The sequence below is a fragment of the Ictidomys tridecemlineatus genome, chromosome 3 (assembly GCF_052094955.1).
Source record: "Ictidomys tridecemlineatus isolate mIctTri1 chromosome 3, mIctTri1.hap1, whole genome shotgun sequence".
NCBI lineage: Eukaryota > Metazoa > Chordata > Mammalia > Rodentia > Sciuridae > Ictidomys > Ictidomys tridecemlineatus.
The window spans coordinates 32,341,364-32,351,743 of NC_135479.1; the positions used below are offsets into that span (position 1 = coordinate 32,341,364).

Below are 10,380 nucleotides of genomic sequence, written 5' to 3' on the forward strand. Positions count from 1 at the left end.
CCTGCCTGTCCCAGGCCAGCAGGGGGAGACCTCATGACCTGTTGGGCTGCTTTTGCCCTGAATTGTCAGGAAGTTCTTCTTCTTTTTTTTTCCCCCCTAGTCTTAGACTCTTTTGCTATAAGAAAATGACTTTTGAGAACAAGGATCTGGGAAACCCCCTGACCCAGGATTCAGCCCATGGGATATGGGACTAGATAGAGTTCCTAGAAACAAAGATACTTGAAAAGGCCTTGGAGAGGCAGCCCCTCTCTCCTCTGAACCTGGGTCTTAGCAGACAAGCTAGTCTCAACCAAGGTTGGGGGCCCTCGTGTGGCACCCCTGTGGAATAGCAGCAGTAGCACTAAACCACAGAGCCCCTGACAGTGGGCTCCACCCAGGCCAGAGCTAATGGAACTAAGGGGAGGGAGTACATGGAGAGGAGGGGACATCTTTACTTCCCTAAAGCAGTATGTAGAGCAGTATGCATGCCACTACAAGATGAGTGTTGCCGCTGTTTAGGACAGTGAATGTACACATGCACATAGTGATTATGTCCATGCACATATAACATAAACATACATTTATTTATCTGCACTTGGGGGACATTGTACCATTGTCTATGAATCTCATTGGTGTGTACTTATGTCTATTTGCATCTATCTATTTGCCAGTGTCTGTGCATATCCTATTATGTGTGTGTGAGGGCATTCTCGTGTGAGTTTATAAATTTGCAACATCTGAATCAGGATATATGTATAAGGATGTCATTATATGGCATTAACAATATATAATGACACACATATAGACATGTAAATATGCATATGACATACAATGACATATGTATTTGATGATATGGTTACACATATAATCATCCCTCTGTATCTAATGGGGATTGGTTCCAAGACCCACCTCCCAGGATACCAAAATTCACTCAAATCTCTTATATAAAATGGTGTACATGTCTCTTCTATAAAATGGTGTAGTGCTTGTACATAAACTACACTCATATTACCATATACTTTTTTTTCCTTTTTTGTTTGTTTTGTTTTGTGGCGTTGGGGATCTAACTCAGGACCTTGTGCAAGCCAGGAAATTATCACTAAGCTACATTTCTAGCCCCTCCTGTACACTTTAAATCATCTCCAGGTTACTAATAATACATAATATAATGTAAATGTGAGGTAAATAGCTGTTATACTATATTACTAAGAGAATACTGACAAGAAAAAGTCATGGTCATTACAGACACAATTTTTTAAAAAATATTTTCAATCCAATACTGATTGAATCCTTGGATATGAAACCCACACAGGCCAATTGCATATATGTATATAACTGTAATATATATATATATATATATATATATACACATGTGTAATATATGTATACATATACACATACTTGCAGTTGGAGGTCTATAAGAAGCTGCACGTGTTTTGTTGGCATATATGCATGGGACCTCTATGTAATTGCAAATGCACATGTGTATGTATGCTTTGTGTATTAGTGTCTGCGCCCTTGTTTATCTATAAGATGCTGTGCGCACAATGTGCCATAGTATATCTATATATTTCTATATATCACCATGTATGAAAAATGTCATTATATGTATCTGAATGTTACTATATGTGTATTTTCATGTTTTATTTGTGTTACTGAATATGTGTGTGTCCTGGCTGAATGTATATCTATGTGTCATTGTGTGATATGCCAGCTATGTCACATGTGTCCATATATAACTGCATATGTGTTTTGTTGGCATATATGCATGGCACCTCTATGTCAATGCACGTGCATGTGTATGTATGCTTTGCATATTAGTCTCTGTGCCCTTGTCTATCTATTGGATGCTCTGTACACATCATCTTATAGATGTGTGCCATAGTGTTTTTGTCCAACTCTTATAGTACCAAGGACCCCTAGATTTGGATTAAAACCAGAAGCAAGCAGCCTTCTGTTTGAGGTATAGTGAGCAAGGTGGGGGCAGGGCTAGAGCTAGAATCAAAAATGGAAGAACCCCTCATAGCTCTGCCCCTCCATGTGGTGCCCATCTTCAGATTATCAGGATGTCCTTGCTCAGTGGCCCAGACCTCCCCAACCCACCCCCACTGTAGCCTGGCCAGTCCTGGAATCCTCTCCTGATCTTGTGGTCAGGGACAAACCTTCTTTCTCTCAGGCAAGTGAGAGGGACTCCCTTCCCAGCCTTCTATGCACCCACATTGTCCATGTGCCTGCTACTCCACTCAGCACCCCACCACCCCTTTGCCCAGCAACAGAGTCTCAGACAAAAGAAAAGCAGAGTCCATTCTTTATTAGCATCAGGGCCCCTGGCACCCCACACATTTCCCTCCATCTTGCGGCTGCTGCACCAGGGCCCACATGTCCAGCCTTCCCCACACCCTCCAGGACTTCAGCACAGCAGAGGACCTGATGGATTATGTTTCCAGTTGTCCAGGACCAGGAAGGGCAGCACTTGTGGGGGCGAAGTGGAGGCCTTCCAGAAGTCTGGGCAGGGTGGGGGAGATAGTGAGGTGCTCACCTGTCTCAGGGTCCTGAAGTAGAGGAAGACGGTGGCGGGTGGCGGCCGCGTGGCGTGGTCTCCGAAGCCCACAGTACACTCATCCATAAAGTAGGAAACACTACACCCTCCAGTGCTGTTAGTAGTGCTTTCTACTTTATGGGTGACTGCACTGTCTGTCTGTTCGTCTGCGTGTGATCTTCAGGCCACCCGCTTCTCCTTCTGATTCCTGCTTCAAGATCCCCTAGCCCTCCCAGGAGCTTCCTAAGACCCCTCCACCAGCCCATGGCCCCCAAAGGGCCCGCCCAGGGCCTTGTGGGCCGTGACTCAGCATGGCGCCATACTTGCCTCCTCTACCTCCCTCCCCCCACTTCCTCTTTGGTTCCCTCTTCCCTTCTCCCTAGGGCTCCACCCCACCACCACCCCCACTCTCAGGGGCATTCAGGTAGAGAGGCCCTGGCTACTTCAGGGGTCTCACACTCATCTCCAATTATGCAACCCCCTGGCTGGCCCCTCCCAGCCACACTACCCACTGTCCAGAGTTCAACTGAGGCACCCCCAGCCTCCTCCCCTCCAAGGCCTCTGGCCCCAGCCTCCCCACTAGCCCAAGGCCCTGACTCCCTCACTGCCGGCTGCTCCCCAGGCAGGAGCCTAAGAGTATATCAACAGAAATGGTGGCCAAGTCGGGTGGAGGAAGGGGCTTAGCGCCTGTTGCTGACACTGGTCCTGCTTTTCGGCCTTTGCCCACACTCTGCCATCCCCACCCTACTCTTCAGCCCTCTTTCCTCAGAGCCTTGGGTACCTCTTTCATCTGGGGACAAGAGGAGCCATTTTATATTTTTCCCTCCTAGTACCAGGGATTGAATCCACGAGCCCTTAACCACTGAGCCACATCCCCAGCCCTTTTTATTTTTTATTGTGAGGCAGGATTTTGTTAAATTGCTTAAGGCCTCGATAAAATTCTGAGGCTGCCTTTCAACTAGCAATCCTCCTGTCTCAGCCTCCTGAGCCTCTGGGATTACAGGCATGCGTCACCACACCCACCCCATTTCACCCTTTAATCCTACTTCTAGTAGAGGTTTAAAAGGATGTTAAGGAACTGTCCCCTCATGAAGCCAGGTGAGTTGGACAGTTATTGCACCTCTTTGCCTAGAGCTTTGCCAGGAAGCCTTGGCACTCAAGTTCCTGACCTCCCCACCCCGAGCATCTCTACCCAGAACTTGCAACCCAAGCCCCCCCATGGCCCCCTGAGGCCCAGAGTGAAGGAGCCCTGCTTGAGGCTAAAGTGAAGGTTCAAGTCCTTACCTGGTGCTGCGGTGCTGAGGGGAGCAAGCCCTGTGCTCCAGGCTCCGAAGTGGGGTTCCCTTCAGGGCGGGCAGGGCTTATAAACGCAAGGCCACGTGGGTCAGATCTCAGGGCGCCCAACGGTCTTGGAGCCCGCCCCCACACCGCAGTGGAGATTAGCCACCCCTCCCCTCCCTGGGGAGGACAGACTGACAGGAAACCAGAGACAAAGCTGGGTATTGGCGGGAGGGGGCCTGAAGCGACCATCTTACATGCCCTGGGCAGGTGGCTTCTGGGATCCCAGGCCTGCCCTTCCCCCATGGCACCAGCTCCAAGGGATGTTCAAGAGTCTAGGACTGACTCAGGGCATAGGAGGTGACCCTAGAAGACAGGTTCTCCCTGACAGAGCCTTCCGTGAGTGCCCCAAACAAGTACTGAATTCCAGCACAAGAAAAGGACATTCTGTCTGAGCCCCACCCCCACTGACTTCAGTCCAGAAAACTCTCTTCTCTGTCAGAATTCAGACCACACCATGGCTCCTCTCTGTGTGCTCCCCAGTGAGGCTATGGAGTTACCGATGCATGTCACAGAGCTAGAGGCCCAGGCCAGAACACCCCAAAACCCTCCTTGGAGTCAATTGTCCTCAGCATCCTCCAGAACTATACCCGTTCCCTAGTTCCTGTCTGCAGACTAGGCCTGTCCCCTCAGCACAACATGGGGGTCACATTCAGGCCAGATGGGCCTGTTGGCACTGGGCTGTGTGTTCCTATGTCCCTCAGGGCAGGGCAGAACATTGGTGAGGACAAGGGCCCTTGGGTAGGGCATAGGGGCCGTAGGGACAGGAGAAAAGGGAGGATTGGAGGAAAGGAGAGAAAAAGGGCTCCAAGGAGAGGTTTTGGAGGCCACCGGATGTGGGCATGGTGGCCCGCCCACCTGCATGTCACCCCCGCTTTCCCCATGGGGAAGACAGGAAGCTGCCCAGCCCAGGGCCCCTGGCTGGGGGAAGGTAGCAGGGTGTGAGTTTGGGGGGAGGAAAACTGGGGTAGTTGAGTTGGGGCCATATGTTTTCCCCAGAGTTGTCAAAACCCCTCAGTGGGCTTGGTTCTGGAATCAAGAAGAATACATATGAAGGAAAGTAGAAAAGATAGGAGTGTGTATGAACCATCACTGACTCCTTCCCAGAAGGCCATGGGCCTCTTCTCTAGCTCCACCACCCAGGAACAGGCCCACATAGACTTCAGGGCCCAGAATAGTGTTGGTCTAGGGCTTCAGGGAGAGGGAAATTGCCCCATATCCTTCCCTGCAGTACAGGGGACCTTTGAACTGGAAAATTGCTATCCATTTCCAGCCTCCCGAAATGGAACAGAGAAAGGTGAAACAGGGCCTTTCTGCGAGGGTCTAAAGAAAAAGAGACAAGGAGGCCTTGTGGGGTCACTGGTCAGAAATAGACACTGCTCCTTTAAGAGACCACCGTTGCCTCAGACCTGGGTGGAGGGGAAGTGACTGCCCCAGGCGATAAGAGGATAAGAATATCAAAGTCTTGCAGCAACCTGGGTTCTTGGACCTCAATTCTTCAAGCCCTCCTCCTGAAGCATCTTGTTCCCACCCCTGCTTAAAGCACCCCCATAGCCATAACTTCAAAGGCAAAAGGGAGCTATATAGAATGGGAGGCAGAGGGCTTGTCTTCTGGGCCCAGCTATGTCCCGGACCCCCTCAGTGTTCCAAGGGACACACTCATTACTCTAACAGTATCCAAACCAGCTCCTCCCCTGCCCTGAGCAGGGTGTGGGTGTCCCTGATGGATGCTCCCTTGTAACAAGAAGCTACTTTTCCTTGGTATTTTGTATTTGTTTTAAGGGGAGAGGCCAGAGCCCAGCCTCTCTGTCCACAGAGCTTCTGGGGTCAGGAGGTTTCTGGAGAGGCTGGGGTTTGCCCTGGTTCCTGTCCTGAGTTGAGGCTGATGAAGGATGAAATTGAGGAGGGGCTCAGGCTTCCTGCACCCTGGTTTTCTCCATCCTGAAGTGACTGCTAGATCTGCTAGGCCTCAAACCAAAAGAAATGGGACAGGACCAGAATCAAAATCAAGGACAGGGGAAAGGGCAGAGTCTGAGATAAGGACACAGAGACACTAAGAAGTGTTGGAAGAGTGAGTGTACAATGTGTGAAGTGGTCCAGGATACTGGCCTGGAAGTTCTGCTCTCAGCTGACCCAACCCAGCCCCAACATGTGTAGCCTGTGTGACTGACTAGCAGGTGCCTGTGTGGTCACACACACACACCCACATACACACTGCCTGAAAAGCCCCAAAGATTCAGTCTTCTTTTCAGAGACACAGCAGGCCCAGAGCCACAGAAACCCTGTCGACACAGCCAGCTCAGGCCTACAGACACACCTAGAGAAAGGCCAACTGCACACTCCTGAACACACTTGCCTCTTCCCAGAAAGACACAAGAAGCCTTTCTTGGGACTCCAGGTCCAGTGCTTGGGAGGGTGACTGGAAAGAGTTGGGGTGGGTTGAGAAGACAGGTCCTCTGTGGGAGAGGCCTAACTCCCCTTCCCACCCCCTAAAGACACCTATTGCCTGAGTCACACAGGACGAGAGAAACTAAACCCTTGATGGTGGCCTGTGGCTGAAAGAGGAGGTCTTGATGTCTGACTTGGTAGAGGGGAGAGTTCAAGTTGATACTCCAAACTCCACCTCCTTGGCAGTCGGTCTGGGCTGGGCCACTCATTTACTGGGCAATTTCCGCTCCCTTGGATTCTGTTATAAAAATGTCCTCCAGAGTTTTTTCTGATTCTGACATTCTTATTCCAGGGATCAGATTCCTGCTTAGAGGAATTAGGATTGGGGGAACAGCCCTTTCTCAGCTGAGAGGGGTGAGGCCACTGGAGTATGATTTTGGGATCCTGAAGGGCTGTGAGGTCATAATCCTTCATTCCCATCCCCTCCACACTGACTTTAGGGGCACCCATCTTTGTGTGCCAAGCTGAGACTATGGCAGGTAAAGCTGAGTCTGAGGAGAAAAAGTCACAGGACCTGTCATCAAGTGCTCCCAGTTTGATAGACCGCGTAGAGGAGTTTTGAGTGTTGGTGTGAACAGTTTGTGGCCAGAGTAGGGACTGAGCATTGGGTCTGAGACACCTGGCTCCTAAATGTAGTGAACACTGAATCTTAGGTGGTGAAGTAGAACACACATACATACCTCTACACACACTTACTTCTTTTTTGAAAATATTTTTTATTTTATTCTTTTATATATGACAATAGAGTGTATTTTGACATATACTCATGAAATATAACATTCTAATTTGAATCCATTCTTGTGGCTGTACATGATGTGGAGTTTCACAGGTTGTTTATTCGTATATGAACATTACACACACCTACTTTTTACATTATAGCAAGTACAGTAGTCCAGCATGGGGTTCACAGGGCCCAGGGAGTTGGGCAGTTTGAATATTGCAGTGGCAAACTCAGAGTCACAGGGGGCCCATCAGAAAAGGAACTGAGTATAGGTGGAAGAGGGTTTACAAGCAGAGACTGGGCAAAGAGGAAACATGGAGAAAAATGGTCTTTTAAAAGAATAATCCTATAATAAGAGCAGGCCCAGAAAGAGAAATAAGAAGAAAGCCAAGACTTCCTCTCCAGCTGCATGGGCCTGGGGCCCTCACTTAGCAGGCAGGAGATGGCAGCCCAGATAACCTGACTTGTGAAGAGACAACAAGAGAGAAGCCACAGGACCTAACCACTCACAAACAGGAAGTCAAGAAGCAGAGAGGCCCGCCCTTCAGTCAGCTAAGGTTGGAAGCAGGCCTGGTTTCAAAGAAGGGAAACTGAGCCCCCAGCATTGCAAAATGGAGCTGGAACTAATTGCAGTCAAAAGTCCTAATTGTTGGGACCCTTCCCCACCTCCCTGGAGGGGCAGCCAAAGGGTAACAGGTATCAAATGAGAGGGAAGTACCTCAAGTACCTAAGAAAGGCATGTCCCTAGCAGAGGACATCTCAGTACTTAAGAAGATCCCCTGTATCTCAGAGCCTTGGGAACACACAGAGTGCTGAGAGGCCTCCAGGCAAGGGCAGTGAGCAGCTGTTTCCCTGTGGGCCCTGCCTACTCTGCCCAGGGGTCCTCTAGGGTTAACTTCATGCTCTCCTGCTCTATTTCATCTGACAAGGGACAGCTCCAGTGCACAATAGCCCTCCCCAGGCAACAACTTTGCTCTGGGACCAGGTTCTGGCTCAGTTCTCTTCAGATCGTAAGATCCAAGACTTTTAAGAAGCAAACTCAGGCAACTGGCCCTGAGTCAGGGAACCATGCTGCAAGCCCAGAGAGAGACAGAAAGCAGCCTGAGGTCACAAAGCAAGTTACAACCAAGTTCAGGGTTCTTTCCACAGCATCTGGGAAAAGGCAAAGGGGCAGGGTAGGAAGGGAGGTGTGAGTGGGAGGACGAAGGCCACCCTGACCACTGCCATGGGCGTGGTCATAAACCAGAAGTATTCTGTGGGATCTCCTAGGGACGCAAGCAGGGAAATGAAAGCTCCCTCTTTTCAGGGGTGCCTAGCTTATCTTGCATAGCTGCATCTGCCCTAGTTTTAATTGTTTTGAATAAACACTGGTGTGTGTGCATGAGAGAGAGAGAGGGAGAAAAGAGAGAGAGAATTGGTTCTCCTTGCCTGAAACCCACTATGATTCTCATCAGCCCGACTCCCTACCTCAATATCAGGGCCACTAAGAGGACAAAATTGGAAGACAACAGACTGGGGCCTGGTCCCTAGCTTGTGGCTATTTACAGTATAACTTTGGGCCTTATTCTGCCCCTCAACTCCCTCCCCGAGCCTGTCTCTCTTCATCTATAAAATTGCAAGGGCAGGGTGGGGGGAATTAAGCAAAGGAGTCAAGAACAATGGGGCTGGGACCTTGGAGGAGGAAGAAGTGGCAGCATCTGTGTTCTAAAACCCTATTCATAGAGCAGCCATGAATCTTCCCACCTGCCTCAAGGGCTACAGGCCTCCTGAAGACCAGCCAAGGCAGGCTGGCTAGCAAGGACTCTTTAACAGAATTGTCCCCTTATCTGGTGGAAAACAAGGGGCAAAGGGTTACCTATTCCTTCCTGACAACCTACTATCCCCTACAGGATTCCTTGCATCCCAGGCACATCTGGAAAAGTAGAAGGGGAGAAGTAGGAAGAAGAGACTGAGCTATGCTGAAGCTCTTGGATCAGGACGCTCATGTCTTTAGACGTGGAGCTGGGGAAAGGCAAAGGACTCCTAAACACATTCAGTCTGAATCTCATTTGATCAGCATGCTGAGGTAAATGATAGTATCCCCAATTCAGAAATGAGGAACCGGAAGCTCAGCAAGCTTGTTTCACCTTCCTGAAAATGGGCCAACAGCCTGCAGCCCATGTTTCTGTTCTCCCAAGGGAGCACATTGAAAGTGCCCCCCAAAAGAACAAATCTTTTGAGAGAACTGTCTCTGCTCACAAATCCAACCTGAGAAGGGAGCTGGGAAAGGACTCCCCAGGAGAGGGGTCTAGGTGGGCAACCAAGTGGACTGCAGAATCTCTCCAAAGTCCAGTTGTCCCCCAGCCCCTTCCTCTACAACCTCTTAAGCACAGAGGAGGATAGGTTGGCCACCAAGGCTGGGGGGCCCCCTGTAGCAGCAGCAACAGCAGCAGCAGCAGTTCACAGCACTGGAGCCGTTAAAAAGTGACTCAACCAGAAAGTGCGTTTGAAGAGGCGCCCGCTGGGCCCCAAAGCCAAACCTCAAAAAGATGAAGTGAGAGAGACAGGCCTGCGGGGGCTGGGCTGGGGGTGGAGGCCCTGCTTAGGCCTAGAGCAGGCCTGGCCAAATAAGGGCAAATGCTCTTAGGCGGGCCAATGGGGTGCCAGTGGCTTCGTCATGGAGCTGTGGCTCAGTGAAGGGGAGGGGAGAGTCTGAGGCCTAATGGGGGCAGGAGAGGGACAGGCAGAACTCTCCTCAACACTGCTGCCCCACTTCAAGGGGGAGGCATTGAGTCCCTCACTCCTAAATAGACCTTGGTGCTGAGGTCGGTGGACCTGCACCCCCAGGATCCCCACATATAGACTGGGGCTCAAGGAGGCAAAAGGAAAAGAAGGACCCCCAAACCTTTGCTCTAGTTATGGGACCTCAATCCCCATCTGCCATGGCGGAACTGAGGAGTAGCCTTAAGGACAGCAGTGCTATGCAAGGAGGAAAGGGCTGGGCTGAAACACCAGTGCTGCCTGGTGGGGCCTGGCCCCCAACCTCACCTCAGGCAAATGATCTAACGGAAACTCAGTCTTCTCATCTGTGAAAGGGGAATAATAATGCCTCACAGGATGTCACTGAGGATCAAATGCAATAATGGAGGTGGCCAAACCTGGAAATTGCCAACTGATATACGTTATTGTACAAATACAAGCCCATGGTCTGCTTCCCCTTCATATTCTTACTTCCAATTCTGTAAGAGATCCCTTTGCAAGACACCATGTGGTTCAATTCTGGCTCTAAGAGTGGAGGAGGTACAGGGGCCGGAGGGGGTCCTCCAAATCAAAGTTTAGTCCTTTCTGCTATAGACACAGAGTAGATACCTTCTCT

At 50.1% G+C, this 10,380-nt stretch overlaps 1 long non-coding RNA gene across 1 annotated transcript; it reads right to left on the reverse strand.

The window, feature by feature from the left end:
• Nucleotides 1-2,270: 2,270 nt before the first annotated feature.
• Nucleotides 2,271-3,845, reverse strand: LOC110597782 (uncharacterized). The gene is made up of 2 exons (XR_013436149.1): nt 3,803-3,845; nt 2,271-2,531 (listed from the first exon to the last, which is right to left on the reverse strand). It is a non-coding gene; the product is annotated as an uncharacterized LOC110597782 (long non-coding RNA).
• Between the last annotated feature and the right edge of the window lie 6,535 nt (nt 3,846-10,380).